An 18450-nucleotide genomic window follows, 5' to 3' on the forward strand; every position below is an offset into this window, starting at 1 on the left:
ACATTAAACCAGTGCCTGTCACATATCCAGGGCTTAATAAATGTAAGGTTTTATTCATACAAAGTGTAGAAATTTAGGAGCATAGGATCTAGAGTTAGATTGTCTAGAGCTAAATGCCAGCTTTATCTCCTTCTAACTCTGTGATCTCGAGCAAATTGCTTAACCTTACTGTGCCTCAGTATTCTCCAGTGAAGGATGTTGCCATATCAAGAAGTGTGAGAATTAAATGAGATATAAAGAACTTTTAGAACTGTGACTATGATATAATAAATGCTTAATAAAGTTAGTTGTTTTTATTGTTTTCATTGTTACTAAGGCATAAGAACAGAGCCTATAAAAGAGGTATAGCTTAACCGTTAACTTAAAAAAACTCTCCATTCTGGAGCCAAGATCTTCTTTTTTCTTGCACTCATCACCCATACTCTGACAGTACCAGTTCCCACAGGCATCAGCAAAGGCAGGTTCTCAAGCCTGGCATGATGAAAGGGACACCTTTGCAATGATTATCATCCTTTTCATCCTCTCTCGCATACCCCACCTCAACTCTGTCAAGTTGATGTGACACTTCAACATCAGATGGTTAATGACCCTGATGGGAAGCAGAGATTGGTTGGGAACATAGCTTCCATGGGCATTGTCCCTTCTGATTTACATGGAGGGAGGGCTAGCTAACTTCCACTCCTGTTCATAATTATCTTCATCTTGGCTGCAGTCAGCCCCACAGGAGAGGAGTGTGCAGGGTGGCCTGGCATACTACCTCTCACATTATTGAAGGTGGCAGCAAAGCTTCTTCTTCCTAGAGAAACTTTCTACTTCACCAACCACAAAAATAGTATTGCAGGTGCATGTTCATGGATCTCTCCAGCAAACCCCATTTTCAGGCTCAGTCTCTGGATCAAGGGGGGAAAAAAAAAAGAGGAAGAGGAGGAAGATGAAGAGGAGGAAAATGGGACCTAAAGGCTTACACAGCACTTTCCAGCTCAGGCTGAGAGGAAAATGGATAGATAGCAGGACCCCTTATACAAAACAAGGCCAGTGGTGTGGAGTCAGGAAATGGGCCAGAACAGGTCTAGTCTAGACCATTGTGCTATTCCCATGTCATTTCTCAGACTTATCACCATCTCCAACCTCTCAACCTGTGCATGCTATTTCTCTCACATGCCCCGCTGTTATTGGCATTCATGTGTTGAAGTGTCAGCCCTCAGTATCTCAGAATGCGACTGTATTTAGAGATAAGATCTTTAAAGAGGTGATTAAGTTAAAATGAGCTTGTTAGGGTAGGTTCTAATAGACTCTGACTAGTATTTCTATAAGAAGAGGAGATTAGGATATACAGAGAAACGTATTATGCACACACACACATACACACACAGAGGAAAGGTCATGTGAGGTCGAAAAGAGAAGATGGCAAAACCAAACTTGCCAACACCTTGGTCTTGAACTTCCAGCCTCCAGAATTGTGAGATGATAAACTTCTGTTGTTTAAATAACCCATTTTTATTGTGTTATGAAAGCCTGAGCAGATAATTGAGACCTTGATAAGCTCAAACTTCAAAATCTACTTACAAGTTGAGAGTGGGAAAGAGGAGAGGTCAGTCACCGGGGTGGCATGAACACTGTTCAAGACCAGTGAAATGGAACTGAGGACTTCCCTAATTCCCATTCTTTCCCAGGGTATTGTGAAAGCCTATGTGTTCATTTAAAAAAATAAATAAATAAACGCAGAGTAAATTCTCATTATGTGCCAGGCACTGCTTAGCTGCCAAGATTGCAACGATCAATAAAATATTCTCCATGGTCTAGTGAGAGAAATGTTAAATTTTATTGTGCACATTTGTTTACATGCCCACATGCTGTAATTAGATGATTTGATATTTCTTTTATATTGTTATCGTCTCCTTAACCCATATTCACTCACCAAACATTACAATAGGTATATTTCAGCATGTCTAATACATGCCAAACACAGGGATGTATTTCAGGGTTCTGTGCTTGGCCCTGTCTTACTGGATATTTAATTTAATCATTGACCTGAGACAAGACGTGGAATGCATCCAAATGTCTCTGTGGACTATACTGAGCTGAGAAAAGTAGTTAGCACTCAGGGAGACAGATCAGGATTCAAAAAGATCTTAATCTCTGAGAAAAATGGTCCAAGATTAATTTTGTGAAATAGATTCAGAATAACATGTTGTATTTAGGTAGAGAACCAGCAGATTAAATCTATGCAAAGGAGGGAGCCTAGTTTATTAGCATAAAGACAAATCTAAATCTTTTAGTTGTCTTGAATCTACTCTGCCTTCTCTTTCTGCTCATTTGCTACACTTTCCTCTTCTCATTTCTTTCCTCTGTAGTGTTCATGCTCTGAGTGATCTTCATGACCACAACTTTGACTCTTCCTTCCCACATGTGAGGTTTCTCCCTGGGCACCCTGCCTTCGATGGAAAGCTTTTCTTTTATATCTGACCCCTCTACATGGCTCCAGTGGAAAGCATTCATACAAGGTTTAGCCAGCACCCTGGAAGAGGGCATTAAGGACAGTGGAAGGATGAAAATCATAAGGAATAGCTAAATAAATGGAAAATGAACAAAAGTGAAAAGATAAGACTTAATTAATTGGATCAACAGAGCTAACTTCAAAATAACTCAGAGTACCACTGTGAGGATGTAAGCTATGTTATTCTGGGAAGGAACCCAACAGGTGAGAGTTATAGAACACCAAAGATGAGATTCAATTTAAGCAAAAAAAAATTAAAATTGGATTTGATTAGCTTGCCAAATACTGAGCTGTTATTGGAAGTACACAAGTTAAGGATGCAGGACCATCTGCAGGGTTTTGTGAAGGGGATTCTTGTATTAGGTAGTTCTGAATGACCTCTAACGTTGCTTCTAAATCTTAGGTTCTTGTCTAACCTAGTTGGACTTTATTATATTTAGAGCTAGGCTGGAGTGGAAAGTGCAAGTTCCTATATATGGGCTCACTTTGCCACCTTTTCAGAGAGCAAGTGAAATTTATACTTAGCTCATATGTCAATTTTAGGCACCCACAGCTGTTGGGTAGGAAATTCAGATCTCACTGAAGGAAAAAAGAACCCAGCTGTCTTTGACTCATCACCCTCTGGTGTTGCCAAGGTCACTGTTACCTTGCAATTAGCACTGACCTTCAAAGAAAAGCAGGTTTGTCATCTGTACTACGCTGGCTAGAACTCTCTGTGGCCAGAAAAAGGGCCAAGACTTTGAAATGGTTGGAATTTGTGTCAATTAAGATAACCTTTGATCTTAGTGGGTAAGTCTGAATGACTATCACACTCTTGTTCATTCTAGCTGCTTAGTGACAAATCCTTGAGAACAGTCTCCACTGGAACTGTAGTGTACTGGTCCCCTTCAGCATGAAAGGAATGAAAATGAGGATGTAAAATCTTTCTTTATATTACATTTCATGTTTCAGCAGATGGATTTTAGACACCCTTTAACTATTGGCCAATGTCCCTGAAAATAGGGGTGGTAGCCGTCTCTTACTCATACCTCTGATATTTACATGGGTAGATTAAATGGAGCAGAGAGAATGGGAAGAGCTCTGGGTAGAGACTTAGAAGACCTGAGCACCAGCTGAATCTCTTAAACATACTTTACCTTGTGGCCTGAGGCACACCTTGGGTCTGAATTGATTTCTCCTGTCTTAGAATTTCCCTCAGAGGTTGTACGGCACGGGCAGGATACCTGTCTCCTAGCCTTCTCTCATATCTCCTTTCACCATCCTATAGAACATCCTTAGGTTTTCCTCATCTATAAAGTATATGGAAAATCATAACTTCATTTTCTCTAGTTTGTTGTTTAATCAAAATGGGTTATTATCAATAGACCATGGTTATCGACATATACAATTTTACCTAAATAAAAGGGTTTGTGATTTTAATATATTTTTTCTAAATAACGGCAATGAAAATAGGGTTATTCTATATTGCCGAGCACTAGGCCAAAGGTATAATATGTTGTCTAACTTAACTTTCTCAAAAATCCCTGTGTGGGAGGTATTATTACTATTCCTTAATAAGTATGAAGCAACTGCAAACCAGACAGGTCAAGCACATTCCCAAAGTCACACAGCTAGCAACTGTCAGGACTGGGATAGGATCTGACAACCCTCCACTGTCCAAAGAAGTGAGTGCTGGCCAAGTTTTTTAAAACGCGAACACTGGTTGTAATAGTCAGGGTCGATCCCTTTCTTATTCTTCTCACTCGCCTTTGCCAAAGAATAGCTGCTATATTTGATTGAAACAGCTCCTCTCCCAATCTCTGTGATCTTGGCAAGGGTGTCAGACTGAGATCTACAAAGCTGTCCTGCCATTTCATGCTGCTTCTCGTCTGTGATGACTTGGGGAATCAGCAGGACCCACACCTGTCTTTTTCCTTTCAAAGCAGTTAGCAGGAAAGTGGCAAGTGCCCCATCCCCACTTTTCTTGCTGTCAGGGGCTTGTTTTCTCACCCACATGTTTAGACATTTCAGAACTCCAAGGCCTTTTCAGTACCTTCAGAAGAAATTCCACAGGCAGAGAATTAGAAATGGAGATGTCCAGGAGAAGGAGAGGAGAATAGACTGTATTCTCACCAAGGCTTAATATTAATACCATGTCCCTGAGCAGGTGAGTATAGAGGTGAAAGCAAAATCTGTACTGAACAGCAGGTGCCAACCTCCTGCCCTTTGGGACCACTGCATTCAAGACAACTTCTATGGGTCTTGGGAGAGACATAGGAAATAAGGGGATAGTTTTAATGTTCACTAAATTTTCCCTTGGACAGCTCTTCCACATGCCTTCCAAAGCCCAGCAGCATTTGGTCCTCCTTAATAAGAATATTCTCCTCTCTGAGGGTGCTTCCCATCACCTCCTCCTCACACTGCACCCCTTGATCTGGTTTGGTTCTTCCTAAACTCATTCCTAACAGTAATCCAACCTGCCCCAGAGCCTGTAGCCTAAATCTATCTCCCTAAAATGCTGCTCTTATCTTCAAATACCCTAAATCATTTCCTAATGCTTACTGGTTTAAGGCCAAACTCTTTTGCCGATCGCTTGAGGCCTTTCTCCATCTGGCCCCACCTGTCTTTCCAAATTGATTTTCTTCTGCCTTTCCAAGGGAATGTTTTGTTTTAATCCCTGTATGTGTGGGGGAAGAGGAAGGATGGGGTGTCTGAAAAAGGCTTCCCGGAGGAGCTGGCTTTGAAATGAATGTGGAAAAATAAGTGGCATCCATCTTGCAAGAGTAGTGGGAAGACATGCAGGCCTACCCCAACCAGGAGCAAGGACCTGCTGCATGAAAGGGACCTCTTACTTGCTTGGGGGTCAGGAAGTCATCCAGAGCATCACTTATATGATTGTCTCTCCCTATAGGAACTATAGGAACACAATAGATGCTGTCATATTAATACATGAATAAATGCCACAGAAATAAGGGAAGGAGAAAGGGTGAAGTAAGGGAGGTATTCTGGGAAATGATTTGTGCAGTTTTAAACACAGTACTTATAAACTTAATTCAAAATGCAGAATATACAGCCAGACAGAATATGTTCTTACCTGGTCGAGATCAGCAGGGAAGGAATCAGAAAACTTTGTGGGGGCTTGCATTATAAAAAACTGAGAAATATTGCAAATTAGCCAGGAAAAAAAAAAAGCCCAATGAAAGGATTGACTACTGGGACAGTTTGAGTTCAAATCCCAACTTCTCACTTAAACCCTTCTCACTTAAATATTTTTCTGCTGGTGACCTTGGGAAAGTTACTTAGACTTTCTACATTTCAGTTGCTTATTCAGCGTGTGCTTTGTTTTTTTTTTTAAATCTGTGTGATGATAAATAACAGTAGGACCCACTTCTTAGGGTAGTTGCGAAAATAAAATTAGGTGATACAAATAAAACACTTGGCATAGGATTTTTGGCACGTGGTTAAGTGTTCAAATATCAAAAAGCCTTAGGAGGGCATCATGTTATTATTGTCGATTGAATCAACTTTCAAGTATTGTTTAGATCTTCCTCTTGATGTGTTCACTTCTCTTTCCTCTGTATTTGTCACTGCCTCTAAGGGCTTCATCCTTCTCTCGTACCCTTTGTAGTTTCTTTTGTGCTTCTCAATTGACTTTAAACCATTTTGTCAAGAGGTAGAGGAGGAACAACTTCTAGGAAAGGAGAATAATATCATGTTCTGTGTCTTCAAGTACCTAGCCTGCCCACTTCTAGCAAATGGGTCACATATATCCTCTGCTCTCAACTCTGGGATGGCATTTTAGTGTTATTCAAAAGAAACGTAGTCCACCTCTTAGACTGCTCAATAAACATGTTCTTCTACTGGCACAATGGGAGAGCAACTCCTGAGAATAAAGCTATATAAATTAAGAATGGAAAAAAAAATGAAATCCTACTATTTGCAATGATGTGGATAGATCTAGAGGTTATTATGCTGAGTGAAATAAGTCAGACAGAAAAAGATAAATACCATGTAATTTTATTTATATGTAGAATCTAAGGAACAAAAAGAACAAACTAATCAAAACCAGACTCATAAATATAGAGGAAAATTTGGTGATGGCCAGAGGGGTCGGGGGTTGGCGAGTTGGGAGAATGGGGTGAAGGATTAAAGAAGTACAAATTAGTAGCTGATAGGTGGTCATGGGAATGGGGAGCATGGCATAGGGAATAGAGTTAGCATTAATGTAATGGCTAGGTAAAGTTCCCGAGGAGAGAAAGAGCAATTAGGGGGATCGTTTTATAAGCTACATAAATGTTTATATACTTAAAACTAATAATACAATAAAATTTTAAAAAAAAATTTAAAGAGAGAAAAAAGATAGAAAATCTATTAAAATGACAAAATATCCTTGAATTCAAGTTATCTCTAGCATTACTCCATACAATAGGCTGTTCGAAATCTGGTAAATGAGTTCTCTTTGGACCCCTCCAAGTCCAAAAGGCAGTGGTGTTTCCTTCCCTCCGGATGCTCAAAGCCCTTCACAAAGTCACAAATGCCCATATTCTACAAGAAGGAGCTGTGACTTGCCTCCAAATCCCGGGACTTCGCTTTTTGGATCAACATTCAGTCGTGTTGGCTTATAACCTTCATCGAATGCATCACTCAGCATGTTTTGCTAAAATGGGGAACAATGGTGCCCACTCATTCCTTCACTGGACACTGACTAATCACCACCATTAGGCTCACATTCACGTGTGACAAGGCAATGCAGAAAGGCCTCAACTTCTGTTTAATGAAGGCAGGCTCCTTGTGGCCCAAACGGCTGCAATGCTCAAGGAATGCCTATGGCCGCACTAGCTCAGCCATTTATCTCATCCCTTCACTGCTCACCTCTACACAAAGTAACATTTTCCAGTATCAATTAGAAAAGTCCCTGGGAGCCTAATGGATGGAAATGGCCTCATGTGTACGAAGCAGAGAAAAATAAATAAGTATGCTGCCCTTGTGTGTTGAGCACTGAACAATTGGTAAACCCTTGACAGACATGCTCTCAGTCTTTTCAATAATTGTGCTGAGTAGGTACACCATGTTTGTCCGTTTATAGATGGGGCAACAGAGCAGGGAGAGACCAAAATTACATGGTTAGGAAATGCAAGTGCTAGTGTCTCACTCACAGAATTCTACTGCTGTTTCCTACCACACAGCCACTCTAGCCCTAATGGTCTAGTTTGAGGGGCTCCGTATCCAAATGCTGTCCCCACATTGGCTTCATGAAGCTCAAAAGGACACCATTAGCAAGTTGTCTCTTTAGTGCAACTGCTGCCCCATTCTCGTTGTATTTTGCCCAAGGCTAGCTCTGCTGTTAAATTCTTCAGGGAACCAAATGGTTAGACCTTGGCTAGTTTTCAGACATAGCAGAGGGCACCTTTAACGGCTGAGGTTAACGCTGAACCCTTAGCTACTCACCGAGGCAGAAAACCTCAGTGCAGCCAAATCATATTTCTGTCACCGGATAAATTTAATTTCGAACACATTCAAGCCGCCCCCTCTATTTTTGGTGTCAACCTGTTACTGTAATTTAATTATCAAGGGAGAAAATTAGGGGATGAGATTCAGAGAAAAAAGAAAGTGTTTCCCAACTGCGGTTCCACTAAGAAAAGGCTTCCTGCAAATCACATACAGACGCCCTGTCTTTTCTCCGTGAGGACATGTCCACACTTCCTCAGCCATCTCTCCCAACTTGCCCAACACAAGCAAGCTCACACACCTGGATGGCCAAGATGGCTCGAGTAAACCTCAAACGGATTCCCTTTTATCTTCTACATCATCAACTCCCTTCTTCTTTGAGAATATTTATGACCAGGGAGGATATGAGAGGTAGAGAGACGCCAGCTGGAATTGTGGTCCAGGTGCAGTTCTTTTGTTCTGGCTGTTAGAGAAATCCTATTTTGACTTGAAACCTGCCTAAATTTTCCCTGGAATTGATCGTGAGAGAACACATATGAACCCCTACCAAGCATCCTTAAAAGTCATATTTCTCATTACCTCCTTCTTTGAGGAAGCCGGCTGGCCAAAGGCCTCCACCTCACCAGGCCTCTCTGCTCTTCAGCTCCTAAATTAACTAACTTTCCTTTTCTGCCTTCTTCATGAACCCCTTGCTGTTCTCCAAAGTGTTAGATGACAGCTGTGCACACCCAGGAAAATAGCTTTCTAGCTTTACTGTGATATTGCTTTAGGAAGGTCTGTGCTCCAGTCCATAGCGTCGGTGTGTGGGGAATTTGACAATATGCATTCTGACGAACAGAATCAGTCCTTAGACATGCAGAGCCTTTTTTTCTCATGCATTTTTGTTCATCCACTGATATTCTCAGTTGCAAGGGATTATGTGTGGTTGTTTGTATTATGCATTATGAAAAGGACAGAGGAAAAAAAGAGACAGAGAAATAATGGAAGAAATCCAGACAACTCGTTCATAGCAGATAGATCTCAAATAATTGCAACTCAGTAACATTTTTAATAAAAAGAATATATCTAAGAGTGACTTCATCTGCTGATATCTTCACTTAATCATTCAGGCATTCAATTAATAAATGAACACTTACAGGCCACCGTTTAGATGCCAGGCACTGTGCTGGGTGGGGGAATACAGCAATGACGATTTCCATCAAGTTTGCACTCCTGCGACAAATATACATTTACAATAGGGTATTGCACGCTATGCTGAGTCCAAAATTTCTGCCATCAGCCAATGAGCATCAGGAAAGGCTTCCACAAGGAAGCCAGGTCAGCACTGAAGCCAGAAAGATCAGTATAAGTAGGCCAGGTGAAGAGTGCCCATGTGTTCATATGTGTGCCTGTGCATGTGTACAAATGGGTGTGAGAATAGGTGTGGGGGGGGCATAATCATATGCATCCTCCTGCTTGAAGTGGGAGCTGGGAAAAAGGAGTAAGAAATGTAGAAGCAATGAATATGTAGAGGAAAAGAATATGTGCGCAAAGACAAGAAATAAGATAAGCAGTGACCAGATCATGCAATACTTTATAAGATATGATAGTTTCTAAAAAAAAAAAAAAAAGAAGTGTTTTCTTCTAACAGATACTTGAGGAATACATGGGGGAAGAGTGGTAAACAAGGAATGACGTACTTTGATGTGCGGTTTTTAAAACAGTACACTAACTGCAGAGAGTGGCATGGATTAGAGGTAGATTAGCTGGAGGGAGACCTTTTTGGAGATTGTTAATGTCAGTCTGCCAATAAATGAAGATGTTTTGGACTAGGACTGGAACAACGGAGGAAGAGAAGAAGAAAAATATAATTGAGTATGGCATTGGGAAGTGATGGAACAGTTGGGTCTCATGAGCCCACTGTAGTACACCACTAGTTGAAGGTCATTTGGGGATTCTTTAGCACTGGGAGCAAACTGAGAATGTGGGAGTAGATAAGACCCACAGGCAGAAAGTTTAGAATGGGAGGGAGGGGAAATAGTCCAACTCATTTCAGAAGACTGAGTCACATATAATCAGAAGGCCACCCAAGGAGGAGCCTACAAAAAGGTTTGAGACTGAGCAGCAAGAGGTTAGTAAGAAGTTATATTTATTGAGCACTTATTCCCTGCCAAGAATCTTATGAATGTTAGTTCCTTTAATTCAAACTCAATTCTAGAAGGTTGGTTCTATTGTCATCTTTATTTTATAGATGAGGAACTGAGGCACAGAGAGGTTAAGTAACTTGCATGAGGTCACACAGGTAGCAATTGGCAGAGCCAGGCTTTCAACCCTGGCAGGCTGAATTGGAGCCTGCACCATTCTAGTCCATTTTATACCAAGGGAGTATGAAAAGCAACTTTAAAGATCAAAGAAATGCAACAGTCACAAAATTATAAAGCACTAGTGAAAGAAAGGTCTTAGAAATCATACGCTCATTTCGAAATGAGGAAACAGAAGACCAGCCCTGAATCTCAGACGATCTGAAAAAGAATCTCTCCTCTCTCAGTGCCTCCCCACCTATTGTTGTAAAGAAAACAATAATCAAATTTTTAAGAATTCAAATCAATTGTCTTGAAAGGGGAAAAAAAATTGCCACTGCTCAAGAGCTGGTTAAAACCCCCAATTCTGGAAGCCAGTCAGCAGATTTGATCCTTATTCCTCACATGTACTCCCTCATTTGGCTGGTAGACTGGGGCCCCTGGAGGAATTATGTCACCAATTCTATGCCCTGTTATTTTACATCTGCTTATAGGCTTGATTCTGATATATTTTTACAACATTCCCCACGTATGCATTTTGTCTTCTACAACATGGTTGATTCCTCCATGTCAAAGCAGCAGTTTAACAAGGGCTCTCATGTTCCTTTGATCTTGCATTCTAGTAAGCACTTAATAAGTGTTTATTGAATCAACAAAGGTCTCACCCACCTCAGAAGATGGTCACAGATGGCTTCATCTCATTCCTACCAAAAATACAGTGGCTACTGGACTGGACTCTGAAAGAGAGTGGCAGCTGCTCAGTGAAGCAGCGCCATCCTGACCATGTGGAAGAGAAATGGAGAATTTAGTCTCCGTAAAATCCAAGGTGGGAGAGAAGGGTCAGGGCCAAGTCAAGGCAAAGCCTCCCTGCCTGAGAGCTGTGAGTCAGTCTCTGTCATTTTCTCCCTCTCTCCAATCAGAAACCTCACCTATCATTGACACCACATTTCTGAACAAAGTACATCCAGTGATGTCTGCATCCTCTAGAATGGTAGACACATTTACTCTAAGCTTTTCTAAATTAGCTGAGAGTGGTACACAAGACCGCCTAGTGATAGACAGCTTCATAATGTTTAGACAGCCTGCCAAGTGGAAGCCTTCTTTACAAAGTAACTTGCAAATTAGGACACAGTAATGGCTCAATAGTCACCTGCTTCAGATGGCCCCTGTAGCCAAGCAGGTGAGCCAAATCCCTAACAGTCAGTGGGAGTTACTCCTCTAACACAGAAGGTGTCAAGATGCTCACCTGAAAAGGGGTTATGCAGAGGGAAGGCAGCCTGCTCTCTGCTCTCCTACAGGATGTGTTACACTGCTTTTGAATTTGTCATACTCCGGAAATGCCAGCCTGAGGGCTGGCCTGAAGATGACTGTAAGAATCAGTAATCCCTTTGGTTCCTGACTTGCTATATGTACTCAAATGATTTATTTAGAGTCTTTGGAAAAACTAACAGGAGAGCATTGTATCTACTTTGTGCCAGGTCAATACCTTTGAAATTTTTCCAAAGATGCAAATGTTCAAGTTCCTTGGAAGGAGACAGTATACGTGGAGACAAGTAAGAAGCAGTAGTTCATATTCAACAGCCTGAAAATGACTGATCATTAAATTTCAAAGTAGCTAGTCAATTAAAGAGTAGTATCATATCCTAATGCCCATTCTATCCAATACGCAGAAGGCTACTTTCCTGCCTCTTATATTCTACTCTTGCATGAATAAGCTATGGCATCCCTTCTCTTGTCCTCTGCTAATAGACTTCAATGTCTAGAACTTTGGATCTAACATCAGAAAGCATCAGGCGCATCATATGAAAAGAAAGCTGAGGAAATGCATGTCGACCTCAGGGGTCCAGTAGCTAACACCTTGCCCACATTTTTACCCAATGGCATTTGGGGGTCTATACAGTGCAGGTTTTGAGGTGGCCATTCTTCCTTCCCCATTCCATTTTATTCTCTGCCTCTCTATGGCCCATAGCATTTTAATGTCATGAGAGAAGATTTAAAGAACTAAAAAATAAATTCCACTTAATAGCAGTCTTCTCTTGAAGATGTAAACATTAACATATCAACTCTTCCAGTCCCATCGCAAATAGAACTGCCAATGACACCCCTGCTGCCTTAGGCATTGTTGTAATAAATTAGGAGCAGGGGAGTGGAAGGGGATATTTTTAACTTTAGAATTTTTTTTTCAAAAGCCATTTTGAAATATCCTGCTGGGAATGGAGCTGGAAAGAAGCTGTTTTCTAGAAACTGAGAATACTTCAAACAGAGTTGTAGATCAGATCTGAAATGGTGATTGAGACAAGGTGATCATATCTTACACTTCCATAACACAGGCCTCATGGAGGATGCTCAGTAAAACAAAATCTGATCCCAGCTTCAGGTGGCCCAGTGTGAAAATGTGTGTCCACCTTCTCAGCAAAAGGGGCTCAGCCTGAAGAAGACAGACAACTTTTTTGGGTAACTCTGGAAGGTTGACAGGACAAGGCGGAGCCCTAAATGTTCCTCTGAGTTTATTTTCACAATCACTGGGGAATCTTTATACAGAGAAGCAGCTATTATATGGCTTCTCAACTAGTGTAGCCACAATTGCATTATCTGGGCATAAGTCCTTGATAAATATGTTTCCTTGATTTAGTTGTTATTTATTATTCAATAACTGTCCTATTAAACTTAAATGAATGGGGTATTTGGGAGACATCCCTGAATGTTTCTTCCACTTGTTTCTGCCGAGGGAATTCTCCCAGATCTTTAATAACACCCAGCTTGCAGGTGATACTGCAGCTATGTGCTTCACTTGGGGTCTTGGTCAGGAGTCTCTCACAGCTGTAAACAGAGAGTTGGGAGACTGCTGGCCTTTGAACACAAGCCATCAATCACTCTGCTGAACTTCCCTGGCCCCGGCTCTGCTCCTCCCTTCCTGCGCCCACTCCTCAGGGAGTGTCTTGAAAGATTACAGTCCAGAAGCCAACAGGGTGAGAGAATGAGAAGGGATTAGAGAGAAAATAGATTCATGAGAAGACAGATAACAGAGTTGTTGGGGCTCTGTTAATTAAAAAGCAGCAATTTGTCTGAATTCTAAATGTGAAGAACCTCCTGGGAGGTATTAGCCAGGCTTCCTATGAGACTCGAATGTGCTTAGTTTCCAAGTTGTAACATGCTACAGCGGGGGACTGTGGAAGGGTTCCTGCCCGAAGTGTCCTTGTTCAGAGACCTACACACTCTGGATGGACCACAGGGTCACTGCTCCCCCACACTCTCTCTGGTCCCCCCCACCCCCCAGACATTCCATCACAAGACTCGAGATCCAGGCTTCCGAAAGAAGTTATGACTCTCCTCCCCAAATAGAATGTCCTGCTAACTCAATAAGGGATGTCAACTACTATACTAACATTAACAATAATATTGAGAATTTATTCCAGGCCAGGCACTGTTCTAGGTGCTTGGCATAATTAACTCATTTTAATTCTTGCAACAATTCTATGAAGCAAATACTCTTAGTTATCCCCATTTTATCAGAGAAGAAACGAAGATACAGACAATTGTACTAAAACTCCATCAATTAATAAAAGGTGAAAGTAAGTTTCAAACATAAGAAGAATGATGGAGAGGAGCTCTTATTAACACTGAACTCCATTGTCCATCATGAGGACTATTTACGCTTATGAGAGATTTCTAAAATCCCATAAAAGAAAGCAGCCAGCACATACCACTTAGAGCCAGAAACCAAACACTCTACAGAAGACAGAAAGTGCCTGCTGAATAAAGAGCATTTCTCAGTTTAGTGCAGGTTAATTAATCTTGTGACTTTTTGTTCCCTTCAGGCAAAGTGAAAGTCCCTCATTGTCTGTGGAATTTCCATATTTGGGGGGAAAAAAAACAACACATTTTTCTTATGGGCTCATGGTTTCTACCAACACGATATCCCAGAATAAAGAATTATATAGTAGTAAGAGATATAGCTAATACTAAGAGAAACTTTGCTATTATGCACAGAGGGACACTGTAATTTAAGATTAGGGCAGGGAACTCTGTCTTCTGGATTACTCTAGACCCTGGCCATTTGCAATTGTATAGAACATGTTTCTTGGGATGTCTAACATGCATAATATGCATTTTGACCATGAAGTGGCAAGTAAGCTAGTAATGTTAACAAAACTATTATGTTTAAAAGTCTAGACAATCTTACTTTACAAAATCTCATTAACAGATGAATGTTCCCTATTGATTCAGGTTTCATAGCTTTATTAAACATTAATATTTATACAAAATTATTTATTTAAAATCTATTATGTGACAGATTTTACTTTGAGAGTGATGGATATAACAGTAAGTAACACAGATAAAAATTGCTGCCCTCATCAGGTTTACAGTCTAGGCTTTCCTTTACATATTGAGCTACTCATGACTATAACATTGGATTCTGTGTGTTTTCCAAATCTCCAAGACTGTCAGTTATGTAGAGCAGAACTTATCCACAAAAGAGAACCCATGACCATAATTTGGACACAACTGCCTGAGATCACCTTCTGTTGCTTTGGAAGGCTCAGCAGTAAGTAAACATGTTATCAGGGGAGCTAGTGCAGGAGACATTGAGCAAGCTGGGTCTCATGCTGGGCAGCCTGGGGAAGTTGTGAATCAGAATATGTGTGACATGCCTGGCCTGCCACACACTGAGTGCAGTACCCTCAGCAAGCCACTTATAGTATCCTCGCCTGTAAAATAAGGGAGAATCACACCTGTATTATTTATTTGAAAGGGTTATATAAGCTCAAAGCACAACAAAACAAAATGAAGATGGACTGTAGATATGCTTGGAATCTATGAACTAGCATGTAAATGTGATGTGTGTTGATATGATTAAAATAATGTATAAACTGAGAAAAACGTAGATGGTCTTATAACCCAGCTGCTTCTTCCACAACATGAAGGGCAAAGCCATCCCAAGAGTATTTCTCTCCTGTCTTTTGCTCTCCCTCTGTGTGAGCTCTTTGATGTGTCAGCTTAGAGAGGCTGAACTCTGGCCCCCAGAATTCTCTTTCTAGTATGTTTCCAGTTATCTGGGCTACAAGGGATGTTCTCTCTGGAGAAGTGGAGGGCAGATGGGAGGCAGCTGGGGTTTCGTAGCACACATGTATACATCTTCTCTCCCAGTTATTCAATCACACTAACCTAGGTGCCACTGTAGAAAGATTTTGCAGATGTGTTTGAAGTCTCCAATCAGTAACTTTAAGGGAGATTGCTTAAACAGGCCTGACTTAACCAGTCAGAAGTCTATAAAAGAAGGCTTGGGCCTTCCTTGAGGGAAACTCCCTTCCCCCTATAGGCCTTACCTCCTGATTGCTATCTTTGGTCAACAAGTTTTAGCTCATGCCAGTGGGGCTCTAGCCTACTTATGACTTTTCCTTTGTAGCTGCCTACTCTAAGAACTTTGAACTTGTTTAGCCAGAACCCACCACTGAATAAACCATTCCCTGCAAAGGCCATTTATATACAAATATATCTCCCCTTAGTCCTATTGCTCTGATGAATACTGACTGAGACACAATTCTTGACTCCTTGTCCAGTGGTTTTCTTGTAATAATAACTTTACTCCCACCCACAGGTATTCTTAGATTTACAGGAAAATTGACTTCAGTAAACCTGAGAGATACAAGCCTCTAGCACATCATATGATGAGAGAATGGGTTGAACAACTAAGCCCATTTTCACATAAAAATTAATAAACCATAGCAAGTCAAAGCCCAATGATGACTTGCTTAGAAAGCTTTACCACTCAGGACCATTCCCTAAGCTCATCATTTCTTGAGTACAGTGTCCTCTCCTTACCTTCTTAGGGTTTTCATTATGAAATTATGTGGTCTACCAGATTTTTTTTTTTTTTTCCCAGTACAGTTCGTCCTGAGCAATCAAGATAGATGGCCAGCTCAGGTAAGTTTATGCAACAATCTCAGTGAGAGAAATGCTAAATCAATCTATTGGGGAAATATTAATGCTCTCATTAGGAGGTTTAATTATTCACATCCGCCTCTGGTTCTTTCCATGACATCAATTCCACTTCTGACTTTAGAGCAATTGCTCTTCTCAAACTTGCAAGACACCCAACAGGTGCTCTCAGTTCCCAGAAGGTGAAAATATTTTGCATGAAGCCAGAAGAGATTAGTCTCTAAACCAGCCTTTCCTCTCTTTTTCTTACACACACACACACACACACACACACACACGCACACACACGTTCAGAGGCATACACCATAGCTTATTTTCTCTGGATATTCAGATTAAATCCCATCATTTTTCCATCACACTTGGATTTACAGTCCCATCTTTTTCCCATTCAAAACAGTTGCAATGGAAACAAACCCACATGTATTGATTTCTATGTACCAAGTACTTTTTTAAATGCTTAAATATATCAACTTATGTCCAGCTTCTACAAGGTAGTACTATTTTATTGTCCATATTTTATCAATAAGGAAACTGAGACATAGACAATTAGCATCTTGCCTACAGTCACGTACCTAAAGAAGGGAGAGTTAGGGTTTGAATCCAGGTAGTCCTACTCTGAAGCTCACGTTTTTGATCATTATGGTAAACTGCTGCTTCCTATACTTACTATGACATGATTCTCTTCCATAAACCTTGCCATAAGATTTTGCTATGTAATTTGTTTTAAATCTCTAAATGGCTGAGAAGAAAGCATTAAAGTTACATAAGACAACGTAGGACAGGATCCACTGTTCTGAGTTTTTATTATAAGCCTCCCTTCACAATCATTACACAAAACTGAAATTTATTTTTATGGAACAAAAGGCCCTTCGGCATCTTCACATTGACACATTACACAACACAAATTTCAAATCATCTATAAGGTTACTGTCCACCCACCTGAGAGCTTTCCAAATGAATAGTTCTACCACAGTCACTCCAGTGTCAGAAGCAAATACAACCCAACAGCTTTTTGTCCTGTACCTGTCTTTCCCCTGAACTCTGCCTCACCTTACAGTCATCAGGAAGAAAGAAACCCACTGGGGACACAAAGCAGAGCTTCATTTGAATTCGTGGGGATTTCAGTTCTGGCTAAACCTTCAGGTTCTTACCTTCAGGAGACATCACAGACAGAAATGTGGTTTTTGTACTAAGGCAGTTTTGCCCCTTTGAATAAACTAAACTAAAAAAAAAAAAATCTATTCTGAAGAGTAGGACATTAATTAAAAACACTATTTCAAGTAAACTAAGAGTTTCAGAGCATTGGAAATCTACATGCAGAAAAAATAGTGATGAGTTTCAACTATGTGAAGAGCTCTTCAACCAAAATTAAAATAAATAAATAAAGCGAAACAGGGCGGCATTATAGAAGAATTTTTCGAGGTCACTCTTTCATTCAGTAAATATATTATAAACATGAGAACAGAGCTAGTAACTATATTTGATGAACGAGACTGGAAATGCCTCTGTCCTCATAAAACTTATATTTTTGTAGTCTCCTAGGAAACAGACTGTGAAACCATTCACAAGAGAGTGAACATCTGAATGCATTCCTGGTTTACCAGAATCTGCCCTCTTTTGGAGGCCTGGTATCCCTTTTTTGTTTGTTTGTTAATAGCATCCCGATATTTCCTTTGGAAAGCACTCTCTACATACATCCATATCAGTCTACGTGCCCCTGGAGGCTGACATGTGGCCCAGGCCCAGCCCATGAAATCATCATGTGCCCCTCGGATAGCAAGTGTTTTAGAAATAAGCAGGTGACAAAACTCATGCAATAAGTAAGAGCCAGCCCCACCTGCGATCTTGACTCCTGGATTTTCCAAACTGTTGAAAATAAGCCATGAGCTGCTGGAGACCACCACCTAGAGAATCCTGCCCCAGAATAAAGGCAGCACAGTGGAAAGCAGAGCCCAGCAGCACACAGATAGACTAAATCTTAATTACCCTGTATGAACCCCTGAATCCTGTTATACCTTAACTCAGATCTGCTTCTGGATTTTTGAGATACATAAATTAAATGCCCTCACTTTTTTTTTCTTACTCCTGTTCGAGTTGGGATTGTATCCTTTGCACCAAAACAGGTCTTGACTAAGTACTGTTAAGAATTTCATTCATTTTCAGCTGGCATTTTAAAGGGAACATGTCATTCTGCTGTGTTTAAGAGACATTGATGTTGGGTCAGGCACATCTAGGTGGGTCTCTAAGTCTTATGACTTATCAGATCTAGGACCCTGGTTCCTCTGCTCTAACACTCTAAACTGATAA

This window comes from Pteropus medius, unplaced genomic scaffold (assembly GCF_902729225.1).
Source record: "Pteropus medius unplaced genomic scaffold, Ma_sr-lr_union100, whole genome shotgun sequence".
Lineage (NCBI taxonomy): Eukaryota > Metazoa > Chordata > Mammalia > Chiroptera > Pteropodidae > Pteropus > Pteropus medius.